This window comes from Manis pentadactyla, chromosome 6 (genome assembly GCF_030020395.1).
Source record: "Manis pentadactyla isolate mManPen7 chromosome 6, mManPen7.hap1, whole genome shotgun sequence".
Lineage (NCBI taxonomy): Eukaryota > Metazoa > Chordata > Mammalia > Pholidota > Manidae > Manis > Manis pentadactyla.
The window spans coordinates 138,254,482-138,275,452 of NC_080024.1; the positions used below are offsets into that span (position 1 = coordinate 138,254,482).

Here is a 20,971-nt window from a genome sequence, read left to right on the forward strand (position 1 = left end):
ACCATCCTTGCATCCCTGGGATGAATCCCACTTGGTCATGGTGTATGATCCTTTTGATATACTTTTGAATTCGGTTTGCTAATATTTTATTGAGTATTTTTGCATCTATATTCATCAAGGATATTGGTCTGTAGTTTTCTTTTTTGGTGGGATCTTTGCCTGGATTTGGTATTAGGGTGATGTTGGCTTCATAGAATGAGTTTGGGAGTATTCCCTCCTCTTCTATTTTTTGGAAAACTTTAAGGAGAATGGGTATTATGTCTTCTCTGTGTGTGTGATAAAATTCCGAGGTAAATTCATCCGGCCCAGGGGTTTTGTTCTTGGGTTGTTTTTTGATTACCATTTCAATTTCTTTGCTTGTAATGGATTGTTTAACTTTTGTGTTTCTTCCTTGGTCAGTCTTGGAAGGTTGTATTTTTCGAGGAAGTTGTCCATTTCTTCTAGGTTTCCAGCTTGTTGGTTTTCATAGTAGTCTTTAATAATTCTTTGTATTTCTGTTGAGTCTGTTGTGATTTTTCCATTCTCATTTCTGATTCTGTTGATTTGTGTTGATTCTCTTTTTCTCTTAATAAGTTTGGCTAGAGGCTTATCTATTTTGTTTATTTTCTCAAAGAACCAGCTCTTGGTGTCATTGATTTTTGCTATTGTTTTATTCTTCTCAATTTTGTTTATTTCTTCTCTGATCTTTATTATGTCCCTCTGTCTGCTCACCTTAGGCCTCATTTGTTCTTCTTTTTCCAATTTCGATAATTGTGACATTAGACTATTCATTTGGGATTGTTATTACTTTTTTAAATATGCCTGGATTGCTATATACTTTCCTCTTAAGACTGCTTTTGTTGCGTCCCACAGAAGTTGGGGCTTTGTGTTATCGTCATTTGTTTCCATATATTGCTGGATGTCCATTTTAATTTGTTCGTTGATCCATTGATTATTTAGGAGCATGTTGTTAAGCCTCGATGTGTTTGTGAGCCTTTTTGTTTTCTTTGTAGAATTTATTTCTAGTTTTATTCCTTTGTGGTCTGAAAAATTGGTTGGTAGAATTTCAATATTTTGGAATTTACTGAGGTTCTTTTTGTGGGCTAGTATGTGGTCTATTCTGGAAAATGTTCCATGTGCACTTGAGAAGAATGTATATCCTGTTGCTTTTGGATGTAGAGTTATATAGATCTCTATTAGTTCCATCTGTTCTACTGTGTTGTTCAGTGCCTCCATGTCCTTACTTATTTTCTGCCCGGTGGATCTATCCTTTGGCATGAGTGATGTGTTAAAGTCTCCTAAAATGAATGCATTGCATTCTATTTCCCCCTTTAGTTCTGTTAGTATTTGTTTCACATATGCTGGTGTTGCTGTGTTGGGTACTTATATATTTAGGATGGTTGTATCCTCTAGTTGGACTGAGCCCTTTATCATTATGTAGTTTCCTTCTTTATCTCTTGTTAATTTCTTTGTTTTGAAGTCTATTTTGTCTGATATTCGTACTGCAACCCCTGCTTTCTTCTTGCTGTTATTTGCCTGAAATACGTTTTTCCATCCCTTGACTTTTAGTCTGTGCATGTCTTTGGGTTTGAGGTGAGTTTCTTGTAAGCTGCATATAGATGGGTCTTGCTTTTTTTGTCCATTCTATTACTCTGTGTCTTTTGATTGGTGCATTAAGTCCACTTACTTTAGGGTGACTGTTGAGAGATATGTACTTATTGCCATTGCAGGCTTTAAATTCGTGGTTACCAAAGGTTCAAGGTTAGCCTCTTTAGTATCTTACTGCCTAACTTAGCTCGCTTGTTGAGCTGTTATATACAGTGTCTGGAGATTCTTTTCTTCTCTCCCTTCTTATTCCTCCTCCTCCATTGTTCATATGTTGGGTGTTTTGTTCTGTGCTCTTTTTAGGAGTACTCCCATCTAGAGTAGTCCCTGTAAGATGCCCTGTAGAGGTGGTTCATGGGAAGTAAATTCCCTCAGCTTTTGCTTGTCTGGGAATTGTGTAATCCCTCCATCATATTTAAATGATAATCGTGCTGGATACAGTATCCTTGGTTCAAGGCCTTTCTGTTTCATTGCATTAAATATATCATCCATTCTCTTCTGGCCTGTAGGGTTTGTGTCGAGAAGTCTGATGATAGCCTGATGGGTTTTCCTTTATAGGTGTTCTTTTTCTCTCTAGCTGCCTTTAAAACTCTTTCCTTGTCCTTGATCTTTGCCATTTTAATTATTATGTTTCTTTTTGTTGTCCTCCTTGGGTCCTTTCTGTTGGGGGTTCTGTGTATTTCCATGGTCTGTTCGATTATTTCCTCCCCCAGTTTGGGGAAATTTTCAGCAATTATTTCTTCAAAGACACTTTCTATCCCTTTTCCTCTCTCTTCTTCTTCTGGTACCCCTATAATATGGATATCGTTCCTTTTGGATTGGTGACACAGTTCTCTTAATGTTGTTTCATTCCTGGAGATCCTTTTATCTCTCTCTATGTCAGCTTCTATGCATTCCTGTTCTCTGGTTTCAATTCCTTCAATGGCCTCTTGCGTCTTATCCATTCTGCTTATAAATCCTTCCAGAGTTTGTTTCATTTCTGCGATCTCCTTCCTGGCATCTGTGATCTCCCTCCGGACTTCATCTCATTGCTCTTGCATATTTCTCTGCATCTCCGTCAGCATGTTTATGATTTTTATTTTGAATTCTTTTTCAGGAAGGCTGTTTAGGTCTGTCTCCTTCTCTGGTGTTTTCTCTGTGATATTGGTTTCTCTGTAATTTTGCCTTTTGATGGTGATAGAAATAGTTTGACGAGCTGGAATGAGTGACAGCTTTAAGAACTTTTCTTCTTGTTGGTTTGTGGCCCTCCTCTCCTGGGAGAACAGCGGCCTCTACTGGCTTGTGCTGCGCAGCTGCGCGCAGACAGGGTTTCTGCTTCCTGCCCGGCTGCTATGGAGTTAATCTCCGCTGTTGCTGTGGGCGTGGCCTGGCTCGGGCCGCTGCTCCAAAGTGGTGGAGCTGCGTTGGAGCAGGAGCTGCTGGGAGGCTATTTATCTCCATGAGGGGCCTCCCTGCTCCCTGCTGCCCAGGGGGTTAGAATGCCCAGAGATCCCCAGATTCTCTGCCTCTGGACTAAGTGTCCCTGCCTGTCCCTTTAAGACTTCCAAAAAGCACTCGCCAAAACAGAACAACAACAACAAAAATGCCTCTCGCTTTTCTTTGTCCTCAGGTGCCTGCCTCAGGCACCCGCTCACCAGTCTTGCTGCCCTGTTTCCCTTGTATCCAGGGCCCCGTGCATGCACTGTGTCTGCGCTCTGGTGTGGATGGCTGGGGCTGGGTGTTCAGCAGTCCTGGGCTCCCTCTCCCTCCCTGGTCCGACTCCTCTCCTCCCACCCGGGGTTGGGGGGATGGGCGCTCAGGTCCCGCCGTTCTGGGGCTTGTATCTTACCCCCTTTGTGAGGCGCTGGGTTCTTGCAGGTGTGTATGTGGTCTGGATGTTGTCCTGTGTCCTCTGGTCTCTATTCTAGGAAGAGTTGTCTTTGTTTTATTTTCATAGATATATGTGGTTTTGGGAGGAGATTTCTGCTGCTCTACTCACGCCGCCATCTTGGCTCTGCTTCTAAGTATTTTTAATATATGTAGTTTTTTTGCAAATAAGGTATCCTATATGCATATGTTGGGTATGTATCCTAAGACTATTTCTCAATACTATGGACTATGCAGTGACATCTTGAATCTAAATGGTGTTAGAAATAAAGAGTCTACCAAAAAAAAAAAAAAAGTCTACAGACATTGTGGATGGGACACAAAAATCAGTGTTAAAGCATGCAGCTGTTCCTCCAAAGCCTGGAAATCCAGAGTAACAAAGGATTATTACATTCAAAGAAAATCGATAAACAAAAAAATCCGGAGAACAGTACTTTTATTTTCATGTCTGTTTAGTTGTCTTTAGCTATGCTTTTTTCTCAAAGTGTCTTTGACTCAAGTCTGTTTCATGATCTACTGAAATCTGAGGCAACTGTGGGCCTGGATTGCCCACCATTCCATGAGTGCACTGACAGATGTGGTCATCCATGGACACTTGGTTTAATAAAGAAGTTTTTGAAAATGTTCAGTGACTTGTTTTTTGTGGTATGTTAGATGATTCACTATAAATTTTTTGCTCAGGGCAACATAGTTCCAATATTTCTTTAAAAAATATTTGACCTTTTGGTAGAAGTGGTGCAGGCATAGCTAATGCCAGCAAAGCCCTGGGCCAGGTGACTTAGGCACATCATTGGGCAGTCCTCCCAGTAACTGAGAAGAGCAAGCAGTAGTATCTTCATTCTGAAAACAAGAAAATGGAAGCTTAGAGTGATTACAACTGGCTGGACTGTAATGTCAGGATTTGACTCATCCAGGTCTATGTGACACTACAGCCAAAATTCTTTCCAAAACTTAAGGCTATTTTAGGTATTCTCTCTAAAGAATACTGCAAATAATAGTAGCTGTTTTGTATAGTTATAAAAAGATGTAAAATATTTAACATTCTAATTGCTAAGCTTCCACACTAAGCAATGGTAACTTATTAATCTGGCCAATAAACCCTTAGTACAGAAAAGATTAAGGCACTGCATTATGTTGATTAAAATAATTTATGTAAATTTTTTTTCACATTAGGCTCAGCCTTAGGCATCTAGAATATTAATTCAGAAACTGGTCTTATTAGTCCAGATTCAAATGCAGAGTTTTGGCCAAGAACACTGAAGCAAGCCCTTTATCTTTATAAGCCATCAACTGGGCTAGCATTTATTGAGTACCTCTAAGCATTGGGGAGGAGCCTGAAGCTCAAGGAAATTGCCATCTGTGGGGGCAATAGACTAAATCACGAAACCCATTTGAAAAAGAAGCAAGGTAGTTCATAATTAAGTGCTAATTGGCTATAGAAATTCAAGGAAGCAGGAGGTTATTGAAAGCAGGGGTATTCACTGAAAAATTTATGTAAGACATTCCACTTTGGGTAGGTGTCCAAAAATGTGGAGGAGCTTTGGGTGAGTGGAGAAGCATGAAGGAATTCATGAGCAATCATGAGCACTTGTGTTGTGAAGTAGTGAGGGAAGCTGGATAAACTGAGAATGCTTGTCGTGTGTGTTGTTTGTCCTCCTGGACACTGAGCAAGGGTAGCACCATTGTGCCTCTCCCTCACCTTTTATCTCTAGCCAGTGTGCAGTATATTGTCAGGTCTTGATAGGTACATTTCTTTTCCCTGTGAGCAGAGGAGTCTGGATTTGATGTAGTAGGAGATGGAGTATGTGAATTAGAAAATATGCAAACAAATTGCTATCTTATTTCAGTTAGCATATACTTGCTGATGTTATTGGTATCATTTTGCTAAAAGGATTATGTTACTTTGGGTAAAATTTCATTCAAATACTCATGTGTACATAATACTAGAGGGAAGTTAGAATGAACAGTGACTCGATAATTCATTTTGCTTGAGATTTCTTTGTTGTAGCCTGTTTTCTGAGTCAAATAAAGGTTAATGATTGGTTTGCATTTATACTGCTGAATGCACATCAACAAAAGTGAAGTCAGGTCTGTGTTGACCGGAAGAAGAAAAAAAGCCCTGACTGGAAAGTAAATTAAAGATAAAGATGACATATTCAGTCAGTCATTGTGGTAGCCAGCCTCCACAGTCACCCTACTGATCCCTGCCTCCTGGTATTCACACCTTTGCATAATTCCTTCCTGTTGAGTATCAGCTGGAAATGATAGTGTGTGACTTTGAGACTAGGTCGTAAAAAGCAGTGTGGCCTTTCTCTTTCAATCTCTGGAATCACTCTTGGGGGACTCCAGCCGCCATATTGTGAGCTGCCCTACAAACAGGTCCATAGAGCAAGCAACTGAGGCTTCCTGACCACTGCCATGGGCGTGAACTTGGAAAGGGGTCTTCCAGCCCAGTCAAGCCTCCAGCTGACTGCAGCCCCAACTGACACTTTGACAGCAGCCGCATGGCAGAGTCTGTGCCAGAAATCCTGGACGAAGCTGTGCTCAGCTCCCTGCCTTTCATACTATTTGAGGTGATAAATGTTTGTTACTTTGAGTCAGTCAGCACTTCTGAGGACACTACATTAAAGACACTGGGTGCTGTGGGAGTGAAGAGATAAGGCTTGGGTCCTGCCCTGCAGTACTTAACAGTTGAGTATAGAAAATAGCACATGGGTACAAATACCTGCCATGTGAGGAGGAGGACTGAGGGGCTGGAAATCTTCATGGTGGAGGTGACATTTGAGTTGGGTTTTGAAGGATGAGCATGCTTTACGCACATGAACATGTTGAGAATAGTTTGTATAAACTGTTCTACTTTGTGAAGAGATTGACAGAATTGCAGAAATAGGTGGTTGAAAAATCAAGTTTAATAATAATTATAATAACAATACTAAAGTGCATTTCTTTTTGACTTTAACAATATTTCCACATACAGTATTGATTCCCAGAAGCACCAAGTGAGACAGAAAGAGCAGCCAGTATTGTACCTATTTGATCAGTAGGGAAGCTGAGATCTTGAAGGATTCAATGTTATGGCCAAGGTCAGGCAGGCAGTAAGAGGCAGAGATGAAGCTTAGGCTCTTTGAAAATAAGTATAAAGTCTACAGTGAAATGTCTTCAATTAAAAAATAAAGAGTGCTAGAGGGAGTCAGAGGGAAGGGAAATCATTTCTGTAGAAGACTTTGGGAAAAAAAAAAAGATATATTTTGTGAATGGTACCTTAGAAAGTTTCACATTTGTCTCCCAAGAGGCCATTTGGGGATGTCAGAAGTTAGGTGCTTAGCTTTGTAAGCTGCCCAACCTGATTTAGCTAGCACATAAGCAGGTCTGTCTCTCAAGGGGATATTTGTAGTAGCAAAATGCACAGACATTTATTAATTTGTAATGTGAAAAGTCACTGCCATGCACACCAGAATATTCTGTTGGCATAATTAGCACATCCATTCCCTGCAGACAGGCATTCAAGGGAAGCCCCATTATAATTAAAAGTTGATGGCATCCGTGGTCTCAGGGTGGAGAGAACTGACTAGCTGAACTTAAGAGGCATTCCTTGGCTTGGCGTGGGAGTGGGGAGACTGAGGCACTTTTTCCTTGTTAGAGATCACCAGTGAATTTGCCAGAAACACCAGTCCCCTGGCCAAGATTCACTCATCTCCCAGTAGAAATTTGCTTCTATAACAATATGTACTATTTTTCTATGACTAGCCTTACAAAATACCAAAAACTGAGTGGCTTAAAAGAAATAGAAGTTTAGTCCCTCACACCTCTGGAAGTTACAAATATGAAATAAAGATGTCAGCAAGGTCACACTCCCTCTGTCTCCAGGGAAGGATCCTTGGTTCTTGGTGATTTGGGTGGCGCCCCGCATCTTTGGCATTTCTTGTCTGTAGCTGCATTACTTGAGTATCTGACGTCATAGTCACAGAGCCCTCTTCCGTCTGCGTACCCTCTCCTCTTTGTGTGAGGACACAAGTCATTGGATTCAGGGCTCACCTTACTCCAGTATGACTTCACCATAACTTGATTATATCTGCAAAGGCCCTATTTCCAAACAGGTTACATTCACAGGTACTAAATGTCAGAATTTGACCTTGACATTTTGGACAGCATGATTTAACCCACTATAGCCTCTTTTCCCAAACAGCCACTATTGATAACCTCAATCCCACCGTATCTATAACAGGTTCTTTCTGCATTCAACTGTAATTTTAGCCTGAGAGCTTTCCTCCCTCCTTAGGGTGTCTTTGCATATGACTGGCCTCACCTTCTCCATTAATTACTCTCAGGAGAAGACAGCAATGACAGATTGAAACAATTTCCCTTACAATTTGATTTTTATTGATTTTTTAAAAATTGAAAATTCCAAATCTTTCCTTTATTCCTAAACTTCTATCCAGAATCTGCTGGTAGTGATGGGAACTTGTGGGGATGGACAATAGTTTGGAAAGCAAATTCCAGGGCCCAGGCAGAGTCTGGGAGGAGGGTATTAGTTCCTCCTTCAATCTGTCCAAACAAAAAACAGTACTAATAGTCTTTGACAGGGTAATGCTGTTTTACCTTTCAGTCTTATGTGAAATGTAAAGAAAAACACACCTTTACCACATATTTTATTTTCTCTGTACAGTGTAAGTGCTGCAAATAAAAATTCAATGGACGGTCCTTAGCCTCTCAAACCAGACTGATTCCTCATAAACCCCCACCATATAGAAGTTCTAGGACACTTTCTATTGTTAAATAACTATTCTGAGCTGATTTGTAACTTACTTGCCATTTTCATTTACCCCAGTTTTAAATTCATAGTGGGAGGGCCCTTGTAGTTGTACCATAAGCATTTTCAGGGAAAGAAACCAAATTGTAAAATCAATGACCTAGAAGCCAGAAGGCTTTGGCACCCCTGTTGGTTGTGACCTCGTGCAAGCAACTTGTCTTCTCTCTTACCAGCCTTCCCTTCTGTACAGGGGCTCTGCGTTCATCTTCTAGGGCTGCTATAACAAAGCCTGGGTAACCCAGGGAGTTCCCTGTGCTTCTGACCTCCCAGCTACAGAATGGAGGTTCCCATGACCTCCCCCTTAGGTTCAATTAATTTGAAATAACAAGCTTGGTTGGTTTTCTCACAATTGGTTTTCTCACAATTCTGGAGACACTAAGTCTGGGATCAAGGTGTCAGCAGTGCTGGTTTCTTCTGAGGCCTTTTTCCTTGGCTGCTATCCCCGTGTCCTCACATAGTTATTTCCTCTGTATGGGCCTTGTCCTGATTTCCTCTTCTTAGAGAGCACCAATCATACTTGATTAGGGCCCACCCTAGGGGTCTATTTGAACTTAATCATCTCTTTATTAAAGACCTTGCTTTCAGAAAAGGTCATGTTCTGAGGTACTGGGAATGAGGAGTTGAACACATGAATTTGGGGAAAGGGACACAACTTAGCCCTTAACAGGAGGGTGTCAGTGAATAAATGGATGGTGCATGGTGAGAGTCAGATTTCTTACTGTTAAGAGGGGGAAGCTACAGATAAGCAAGGTGCACAATCATGGACACCAAATGCAGTGGTGTATTATTTTCCCTACATGTATGTGTAACAGTAACAATATTATACACAGCAGTAATAGTAGTATAACTTCATTTGGATACCTGGACCCAATTCCAATGTGTATAAATATGTGGGAGGGGTCTTCCCACACATACTTACACCAGCAATTCTCAAACACCAGCAGGGTGTTGGAGAACTCAATGCAATTCTGATGTTATCTGCCCAGAGACAGCACCAGATTCCTAGGTTAAGGGCTCTGTCCTACAAGACTGTCCTCTACCCCCTACTCCAGACCCCATTCACAAGCCCCAGGCAGTTCCCTGTGCTTCTGACCTACCAGCTACAGACTGGAGGTTCCCACAACCTCCCCCTTATGTTCAATTAATTTGCTAGAGCAACTTACAGAACACAGGAAAACACTTAACGTTTACCAGTTTAATAAAGGATTCCATAAAGGATACAAGGTAACAGCCAGATGAAGAGAGACATAAGACAACGTCACAAATATAGGAGGTTCTGTCCTCGTGGAGCTTGGGGCCCAGCTCGGTGGCATGTGGAGGCATTCTGGTTCCCCAAGGATAGACACTTTCTGCAACCCAAAAGCAGGATGCAACCAAACAGAGCAGGCAGAGCAGAGATCAGGGAGACCACAAGCAAGCTCCTCTCATGGGGTTTGTGAGGTCTTCATTGCATAATCATGACTAAATTACTGACCATTGGCTGATTCAGCCTCCAGCCCCTGCCCTTGAGTGGGGGTCCAAAAGTCTTTCATTAAAACGACAAACCACCTGTTTCACCTTTAAGACTCTGTAGTGTTTTCAAGAACTGTGGATGAAGACAAACTATACCTGGGAAATACATACCTGGTCATATGAATGACCAAATATGTATTTCTTTCAGGCTGGAAAGAACTTTGTGATACTTTTGATTAGTTTAATGAAGACAGGTCATTCAGAAATAATTAGATATGTGTGTTTGTGTGTGTGTGTGTGCACATGGGTCATTATACCTATCTGTGCCTCCTAGCTCAGGTCATTGAGAGGGTCTAGAAGCAGTGACTTACCAGTAGCAGTAAACACATGCAGTGCCTTAATCTTGGCTTTTCAATACCATTCTCTAATAAAAGAAACCAGAGCTCCTTGGAGAAATAACTAACTTTAAGGTTTGAGCAGGGGAAGTAAAAGGTAAACCTGGGATATCTAAGTAGTACAAAAGCAACAAAATGTTCAAAAAATAAAAGTATGTCACAGGCCCACTTGAAACTACATGAAAGAGCCCCCAGCTGCCAGGACTAAAACAATTTGAGCAACAAATAAATAGTGTGCTATTAGATTACAACCCAAACTGGATATACAACAAAGCCTTAAAATAAATACACATAAGCATATGCTGAGATAAATAAACAATTGAATAAATAAATGGTGGGAAGGAGGCACAAATTTTTCTTATAAAAATATTCCAGTGCTCCAGAACCCAAGAATGGACTAACAGTTACCAAAGGGAAAGAGACTGGGGAGAATGGGAGGGTAGGGAGGGATAAGGGTGGTGAAGAAGAAAGGGGGTATTATGATTAGCATGTATAATATAGGGGATGGGGGAAAGGCGAGGGCTTTACAACACAGAGAAGATAAGTAGTGATTCTACAACATCTTACTATGCTGATGGACAGTGACTGTAATGGGGTTTGTGGGGGGGACTTGGGGTAGGGGAGAGCCTAGTAAGCATAATGTTCTTCAAAAAAATATGAATAAATAAATTAATTAATAAAAAAAAATATTCCAGTGATCACGGGAAGATGGCGGCGTGAGTAGTTCAGAGGAAATCTCCTCCCCAAAACATATATATTTATGAAAATACAATAAATACAACTATTCCTAAAAGAGACACCAGTGGATGCAGTACAACAGCCAGGATACATCTACATCTGTGAGGACTCAGCACCACACGAAGGGGGTAAGATACAAGCCGCGGCCAGGTGGGACCCAAACGCTCCACCACCCCAAAACCTGGTGGGAAGAAAGGAGTTGGAACAGGGAGGGAATGAAAGCCCAGGACTGCTAAACAACCAGCTCTAGAAATACACACCTGGAATGCAGACACAAGGTGCACGGGGTGCTGGACATTAGAGAAACGGAAAAGCAAAACCTGTGGGCAGGTCCCTGCAACTGGCGCCCCTGAGATAAAAGAAAAGCGAGTGCTTTCTGCAAGTCTTAAAGAGACAGGGACCCCATAGCTGGACAAAGTTGTCCCTGCAGCTGGGAATACTGGGGAAACTTAGGCACCCTAAACGGAGGCAGTGTAGCTCTGGCGCCCCTCACAGGACTAGGCAGCCTGCCAGTCATTCCTCCAACTGGCACAGACCCCAACACATGGGCCTAGTAGCAGGAGAATGGGAGTGCGTGCTGGGGGCGGGAGCGCGGGAAGGAACCGAGAGCAGAAGAGGCTTGTGCTAGCCCACAGTGGCACAACCAAACAGCCCAGGGGCGGGTTGCGCACACTGGTGGCAGCGGAGCCAGAGGGAGCAGGTGCGCTCCCAGGAGCCGACTGGAATCCCAGCCCAACACACAGCTGCCCGGGCCAGACCCAAAGGCCATTGCTGTCACACAGCTGCCCGGCAGGGTTGCCGCTAGCATGGGGGAGCACACCTGGCATGCCTGCCACTCCCTGCAGGGCTCCGCGCTGCTCTGATGGATACCCCGCCCACAGCAGCTTAAGAGATTAACCCAGTGGTTGCTCAAGGAGTGCAGGTAGCCATCACAGGCAGTGGAGAAGGGCAAGGCATCCAGCAAGCAGGAAAGGACTTTCTTCTCTCAGCTGACACACCCGCAACCTGCCTACAGCCACTGCTATCACCATTAAAAGGCAAAAAAATCTGGTCCAGTCCAAGATAGTTACACCTGAGAAAGGATCTGCAGAGGCAGACCTAACCAGTCTCCCTGAAAAAAAATTCAAAATAAAAATCATAAACATGCTGACAGAGCTGCAGAGAAATATGCAAGAGCTAAGGGATGAAGTCCGGAGGGGGATTACAGATGTCCGGAGGGAGATCACAGATGTCCGGAGGGAGATTACAGAAGTGAAACAAACTCTGGAAGGATTTATAAGCAGAATGGATAAGATGCAGGAGGCCATTGATGGAATAGAAACCAGAGAACAGGAATGCATAGAAGCTGATGCAGAGAGAGATAAAAGGATCTCCAGGAATGAAACAATATTAAGAGAAACATGTGACCAATCTAAAAGGAACAATATCCGTATTATAGGGGTACCAGAAGAAGAAGAAGAGAGAGAAAAAGGGATAGAAAGTATCTTTGGAGAAATAATTGCTGAGAACATCCCCAAACTGGGGGAGTAAATAGTTGCTCAGACTACAGAGGCACACAGAACTCCTGAGAGACGGGATCCAAAGAGGTCAACACCAAGACACATAATAATTAAAATGGCAAAGATCAAGGACAGGGACAGAGTATTAAAGGCAGCCAGAGAGAGTAAAAAGGTCACCTACAAAGGAAAACCCATCAGGCTATCATCAGACTTCTCAACAGAAACCTTACAGGCCAGAAGAGAATGGCATGATATATTTGATGCAATGAAACAGAAGGGCCTTGAACCAAGGATACTGTATCCAGCACGATTATCATTTAAATATGAAGGAGGGATTAAACAATTCCCAGACAAGCAAAAGTTGAGGGAATTTGCCTCCCACAAAACACCTCTACAGGATATCTTAGAGGGACTTCTCTAGATGGGAGCACTCCTAAAAAGAGCACAGAACAAAACACCCAACATATGAAGAATGGAGGAGGAGGAAAAAGAAGGGAAAGAAATATTCATCAGACTGTGCTTATAACAGCACAATAAGCGAGTGAGGTCAGACAGTAAGGTAGTAAACAAGCTAACCTTGAACCTTTGGTAACCATAAATCTAAAGCCTGCAATGGCAATAAGTACATATCTTTCAATAATCACCCTAAATGTAAATGGACTGAATGCACCAATCAAAAGACAAAGAGAAATAGAATGGATAAAAAAGCAAGACCCATCTATATGCTGCTTACAAGAGACTCACCTCAAACCCAAAGACATACACAGATTAAAAGTCAAGGGTTGGAGAAAGATATTTCATGCAAACAACAGAGAGAAAAAAGCAGGTGTTGCAGTACTACTATCAGACAAAATAGACTTCAAAATAAAGCAAGTAACAAGAGATAAAGAAGGCCATTACAAAATGATAAAGGGATCAGTCCAACAAGAAGATATAACCATTATAAACATATATGCACCCAATACAGGAGCACCAATATATGTGAAACAAATACTAACAGAATTAAAGGAGGAAATAGAATGCAATGCATTCATTTTGGGAGACTTTAACACACCACTCACCCCAAAGGACAGATCCACCAGACAGAAAATAAGTAAGGACACAGAGGCAATGAACAACACGCTAGAACAGATGGTCCTCTATAGAACTCTATATCATCTATATATAGACATCTATAGAACTCTACATCCAAAAGAAACAGGATACACATTCTTCTCAAGTGCACATGGAACATTCTCCAGAATAAACCACATAATAGGCTACAAAAAGAACCTCAGTAAATTCCAAAAGATTGAAATCCTACCAGCCAACTTTTCAGACCACAAAGGTATAAAACTAGAAATAAATTGTACAAAGAAAGCAAAAAGGCTCACAAATACACGGAGGCTTAACAACATGCTCCTAAATAATCAATGGATCAATGACCAAATTAAAATGGACATCCAGCAATATATGGAAACAAATGACAACAATAACACAAAGCCCCAACTTCTGTGGGATGCAGCAAAAGCAGTCTTAAGAGGAAAGTATATAGCAATCCAAGCATATTTAAAAAAGGAAGAGCAATCCCAAATGAATGGTCTAATGTCACAATTATCGAAATTGGAAAAAGAAGAACAGATGAGGCCTAAGGTCAGCAGAAGGAGGGACATAATAAAGATCAGAGAAGAAATAAACAAAATTGAGAAGAATAAAACAATAGCAAAAATCAATGAAACCAAGAGCTGGTTCTTTGAGAAAATAAACAAAATAGATAAGCCTCTAGGCAGACTTATTAAGAGAAAAAGAGAGTCAACACACATCAACAGAATTAGAAACGAGAAAGGAAAAATCACGACGGACCCCACAGAAATACAAAGAATTATTAGAGAATACTATGAAAACCTATATGCTAACAAGCTGGAAAACCTAGGAGAAATGTACAACTTCTTAGAAAAATACAACCTTCCAAGACTGATCCAGAAAGAAACAGAAAATCTAAACAGACCAATTACCAGCAATGAAATTGAATCAGTGATCAAAAAACTACCCAAGAACATAACCCCCAGGCAAGATGGATTTACCTCGGAATTTTATCAGACATACAGAGAAGACATAACACCCATTCTCCTTAAAGTTTTCCAAAAAATAGAAGAGGAGGGAGTACTCCCAAACTCTTTCTATGAAGCCAACATCACCTAATACCAAAACCAGGCAAAGACCCCACCAAAAAAGAAAACTACAGACCAATATCCCTGATGAACATAGATGCAAAAACACTCAACAAAATATTAGCAAACCGAATTCAAAAATACATCAAGAGGATCATACACCATGACCAAGTGGGATTCATCCCAGGGATGCAAGGATGGTACAACATTTGAAAATCCATCAACATCATCCACCACATCAACAAAAAGAAGGACAAAACCCACATGATCATCTCCATAGATGCTGAAAAAGCATTTGACAAAATTCAACATCCATTCATGATAAAAACTCTCAGCAAAATGGGAATAGAGGGCAAGTACCTCAACATAATAAAGGCCATATATGATAAACCCACAGCCAACATCATACTGAACAGCGAGAGGCTGAAAGCTTTTCCTCTGAGATCGGGAACAAGACAGGGATGCCCACTCTCCCCACTGTTATTCAACGTGATACTGGAGGTCCTAGCCATGGCAATCAGACAAAACAAAGAACTACAAGGAATCCAGATTAGTAAAGAAGTCAAACTGTCACTATTTGCAGATGACATGACATTGTACATAAAAAACCCTAAAGACTCCACTGCAAAACTACTAGAACTAATATTGGAATTCAGCAAAGTTGCAGGATACAAAATTAACACACAGAAATCTGTAGCTTTCCTATACACTAACAATGAACTAATAGAAAGAGAAATCAGGAAAACAATTCCATTCACAATAGCATCAAAAAGAATAAAATACCTAGGAATAAACCTATCCAAGGAAGTGAAGGATCTATACCCTGAAAACTACAAGACACTCTTAAGAGAGATTAAAGGGGTTACTAACAAATGGAAACTCATCCCATGCTCGTGGCTAGGAAGAATTAATATTGTCAAAATGGCCATCCTGCCCAAAGCAATATACAGATTCGATGCAATCCCTATCAAATTACCAACAGCATTCTTCAATGAACTGGAACAAATAGTTCAAAAATTCATATGGAACCATCAAAGACCCCGAATAGCCAACGCAATCCTGAGAAGAAAGAATAAACTAGGGGGGGAATCTCACTCCCCAACTTCAAGCTCTACTACAAAGCCGCAGTAATCAAGACAATTTGGTACTGGCACAAGAACAGAGCCACAGACCAGTGGAACAGAATAGAGACTCCAGACATTAACCCAAACATATGTGGCCAGTTAATATTTGATAAAGGAGCCATGGACATAAAATGGGGAAATGACAGTCTCTTCAACAGATGATGCTGACAAAACTGGACAGCTACATGTAAGAGAATGAAACTTGATTACTGTCTAACCCCATACACAAAAGTAAACTCCAAATGGATCAAAGACCTGAATGTAAGTCATGAAACCATAAAACTCTTAGAAAAAAACATAGGCAAAAATCTCATGGACATAAACATGAGTGACTTCTTCATGAACATATCTCCCCGGGCAAGGGAAACAAAGGCAAAAATGAACAAGTGGGACTATATCAAGCTAACTTCTGTACAGCAAAGGACACCATCAATAGAACAAAAAGGAACCCTACAGTATGGGAGAATATATTCATAAATGACAGATCCGATAAAGGATTGACATCCAAAATATATAAAGAGCTCACATGCCTCAACAAACAAAAAGCAAATAATCCAATTAAAAAATGGACAGAGGAACTGAATAGGCAGTTCTCTAAAGAAGGAATCCAGATGGGCAACAGGCACATGAAAAGATGCTCCACATCGCTAATCATCAGAGAAATGCAATTTAAAACCACAATGAGATATCACCTCACACCAGTAAGGATCGCCATCATCGAAAAGACAAACAACAACAAATGTTGGCGAGGTAGCGGAGAAAGGGGAACCTTCCTACACTGCTGGTGGGAATGTAAACTAGTTCAACCATTGTGGAAAGCAGTATGGAGGTTCCTCAAAATGCTCAAAATAGAAATACCATTTGACCCAGGAATTCCACTTCTAGGAATTTACCCTAAGAATGCAACACTCCAGTTTGAAAAAGGCAGATGCACCCCTATGTTTATCGCTGCACTGTTTACAATAACCAAAATATGGAAGCAACCTAAATGTCCATCAGTGGATGAATGGATAAAGGAGATGTGGTACATATACACAATGGAATATTACTCAGCCATAAGAAAAAAACAGATCCTACCATTTGCAACAACATGGATGGAGCTAGAGTGTATTATGCTCAGTGAAATAAGCCAAGCGGAGGACAAGTACCAAATGATTTCACTCATATGTGGAGTATAAGAACAAAGGAAAACTGAAGGAACAAAACAGCAGCAGAATCACAGAACCCAAGAATGGACTAATAGTTACCAAAGGGAAAGGGACTGGGGAGGATGGGTGGGTAGGGAGCGATAAGGGCAGGGAAAAAGAAAGAGGGCATTACGATTAGCATGTATAGTGCGTGGGGGGCATGGGGAGGGCTGCGCAACACAGAAGACAAGTAGTGATTTTACAGCATCTTACTATGCAGATGGACAGTGACTGTGAAGGGGTATGTGGGGAGGACTTGGTGAAGGGGGAAACCTAGTAAACATAATGTTCTTTCTGTAATTGTAGATTAATGATACCAACAAAAAAAATATTCCAAATATATAAGAGTGGGCTAGACTTAGTCACCCTCATCTGAACAGTGAGTATGGAAAGGAAGTTAGTAACTTCATGATGGAAAAACCTGGCAGCCACCCGCTTAACCAAGCGATCAAGGCTGACATCACCCATAATATGTACCTTCAATAACATGTACCCCCAATATGATTGATGAAGACGGAACTTCAACTCTGTGGTCTTCTTCCCCAATCCCATATCCCCATCTAATCATGAGAAAAACAGCAGACAAACCCAGACTGAGGGACATCCTACAAAATACCTGATCAGTGCCCCTCAAAACCATCAAGGTCATAAAAAAACTGAGAAACTATCACAGCTAAGTGGAGACTAGGGAGGCATGACCACTAAGTGCTATGGGGCATCTGCCGTTGGTTCCTGAGGTAGAAAGATGACATTAGTATAAAAACTGGTGAAATCCAAATAAAATCTGGAGTTTAGTTAATAGTGAGGGCAGGAAGGCAGGAAGGCAGGGAAGGAGGAAGAGAAAGAAGAAGGAAGGAAAGAAGGAAGGAAGGAGGGAAGGAGGGAAGGAAGGAGGGAATGAGGGAGGGAGGGAGGCAGGGAGGGAAGGAAATGGATTCGATTGCTCAGTCCTTCTAGCTGTAGAATTCCTTAATGTTCTACAAGTGAAGTTAACTAGGAAAATGTCTTAGAGGAAGTGTTGAACTTAAGGTCCCCAAACTGTTTTTCCTAATTCTTTTTTCCTTTTCTAAAATACCTCTTCCTACGTGTTTTCTTTCCATTCTTATAAAGATAGAGAATGGCAAAGGGCTTTACTGCTGATAAGGAACCCTGGACACCAGGTGGCCAGTTAGAAAAAGAATGAGAAAAGGCAGAGCAGATATAAGGTTGATACTGGCTCTCAGGGGAATCATATTCTAGTCCTGACTGCCTCCAGGCATGAGACCCTGGACAAGCCCCATTATTATGCTTTGATTTATCAGTAAACTGAGGAAGAAGATTAGAGATGATGTAAGTTCTGATCATAACATTGTGTTATTCTATCAACTCCATATGTGTAAGCGGTAGAAGTCTAAGGAGCAGAGAATGTAATTTCAGGGGCAGGTAAACGATGCTCTTTCACACATACCACAGTGACACCTGTTAGGGAGTCAAAAGTTATCTCCCTGGGTTGGGTAACTTAGAAAATCAGATCTTGCTGGAAACAAAAACATGTAGACTCAGTTTGGGCCTCAGGTGTAAACTTGGATCCAAGAGTTTGAAAGGAATGACTTGCGCTTCTCTGTCTTGCCTCCTCTTCCTGCAGGCATTACCTACCATAGTTCTGACACTGCCAAAAATTAACCATGACATCTTAAGCAAATTACTTAACCTCTCCATGAGCCTAGATTTCCTCAGTTATACAACGGGAATTAAAAATAACTAGTTGACGAATTGAGCAAATCCAGTTCCAAGGCTGTAATGTGCTATAGAATTCTTTATTTAGGTGGGTAATGTGTGGACTTTTCTGGCCTCCCAATACTCATCAGGTATTAAATGACTGTAGTCTCTTTATGTTAGATCATAGAGGGGGTCACCAGGATCCTGGCTGCTCATGTCTTTGAAATGAATACAAATTATATCGAAAGGATAGATTTAGTTTTCCCTAATTGAATATAAAAGACTTGGGAAGAGAATTTTGAAATAGTAGTGAGCAGCCCATGATTTATGAGTATGTTCATAAATCAGCAACGTCCAAGTCCCTGAGCAGCAGGGGTGAAGCACAGTTGTAGACACAGGCAGCATTCAATGGGGGCCTTACTGGAAGATTGGTAACTTGGGAATATTTTCAACATATGTGGATTTGTGTTCTGTAGGTTTTTTAAGAAATGTTCTTCTGCAGCCGAGGCTTTACATTGGCACATGTTCTTATTTTATTGTAAATTAGCTTCTCAGTGATAAGCTGTTCAATTCTCCCCTCTGTGCATCTGCTGTCCTCTTTGTGGCCATGGGAAGGGAGGAATCGGCTGCAAGTCACCCCTGGGACCTGAGCTTCTGGCAGAACAACTAATCTCAGGAAGATTCTGGCCCCATGCACACATTTTTTTTTTAAGTGTTTTGAAAAAGGGTTGAAAATGGGATTATTTCCCTAGAACTCAAGAGTCAGAACATATTCCCTGGAAACATATAACTGAATATGCCTTTCTGTATACTTTGGGTTTTACATACCCCATTTTAATATTTTGAAGTTCCTTTACCTACTGTTCCTCGCGTGGTTCCTGCCAGATAGTTTGATACTCACCAGGCATTATTACTGTGTTCTCATGTAGGAGGAAACTGAGGCATAGAGAGGTTTAATTTACCCAAGTGATAGAGACAAGAGCCCTTCAGGGAGCCCCGATCTCTAGGTTGACAACATATCTCAATCCTCCTTGAGTGCCCACATCATTGTCATATAGGAAATGGAAAAATATTTTTAATGAGTCATATAGTTATGGTTGCTAACATAGTAAGCTTCCAGGTTATATGTGTATATGTGTTTTGTATTTGTGGCCTTTTGCCCAGAAGTGTTTATGTCTAAGTTCACAAATTGGCATTTAAATGTTCTTGATGGCAAGGATCTTAAAAAAAAAAACCTTATGTATTTCTAAGTAAAAATTTTCTGACTTTAACAAATACTTTCATTAAGGTCAAAATGCCACTGACTAGAGTAATCAAGAACCTCTACTCTATCCAATAAATAAATAAAAATCAAACCCATCCTCCTTGGACTGTGACACTTTTCTTGGGCCAGGACAAACTGCCCTTTTAATGTTATTTATCACATCCCCATCCTCATGGAACAACTCTTAAACCTGACTGTGCAACAGATTCCTGACCCTACTCCACACTTACAGAATTAGAAAAATATAGAATCTAAATTTCCAGCCAGCTTCCCAAGTACTTCTGATGCAGCAAGTCCATGACTTGACCTTGGTGGACCCTGCCAGTCCCACTCTATTTGCTTTACGCTGATGTGGCCTTCATTTTCAGGCCTTCATAACTTGATGTGCCTGATTCTATCTCCTAAAATACTACTTTCATTTCAGGACCCAGGTCAACTGTCCTAGCATTCATGAAGCGTTGGCTAATTATTTCCAGTGCAATTAATTCTTCCTACTTCACCCTCTTGGGTTGTCTATTTAGCTCTTCTTGTCTGCATCTCCTTCCCTCAAGAGAGAAGAGGTTGACTCATTCCCTGATACCACACATGGCACATAGCTCACAGATACAAAGACATGCATACACCTGCAGCCTGGAAGCTTAGTATGTTAGCAACTATAGCTATGTGACCCTTTCATTAATAATGTTTTTCCATTTCCTGTATGACAATGATATGGTCAGTCAGGAGGTTAGAGATGTGTTGTCAATCTAGAGATCGAAGGTCCTTAAGGGTTCTTGTCTCTATCTCTTGGGTAAATTAAACCTCTCTGTGTTTCAGTTTTCTCCTACATGAGAATACAGTAATAATGCCCGGTGAGTATCAAGGGTTTGCATAGTGTAGGTACCTTCAGAACACAGAGGTCTTGGTGTTTTTTTTTCCTTCTGGGGACCCAACAAGACTAATCGGCTCTTCCTGTTTTACCATTGGTTTCAGAGTTTGAGATTAGCTATTACAAATTCCATTTAGCTCTATCATTCTGTTCCAGATGTCCTGCTAAGTTTGAGCAACCATCTGACAGCCTAGTTTCTGGTTGAAGAAAATAAGAGAAGAGGAATAGATAATATTTATTAAAGGATTCTCTGGGTAGTTGCCATGTTTAGACTAATAGGTGGACAGTGAAATAGGAAGGTTTCAAAGTCCGGCATGATCTCCCTTTTTGATCCTT

General features: G+C 41.1%; 1 protein-coding gene and 1 long non-coding RNA gene across 2 annotated transcripts in view; one reads left to right on the forward strand and one right to left on the reverse strand.

Moving 5' to 3' along the window:
- DCC (DCC netrin 1 receptor) overlaps positions 1-20,971 on the forward strand; it is a 1,164,464-nt gene that overhangs the window by 324,367 nt on the left and 819,126 nt on the right. The window lies entirely within an intron of this gene.
- The window catches only part of LOC130684153 (uncharacterized), an 89,177-nt gene continuing 70,597 nt past the window's right edge, over positions 2,392-20,971 (reverse strand). The window contains exon 2 of the long non-coding RNA XR_008998362.1: positions 2,392-2,636. This is a non-coding gene — a long non-coding RNA (uncharacterized LOC130684153). The remainder of the gene's footprint in view (positions 2,637-20,971) is intronic.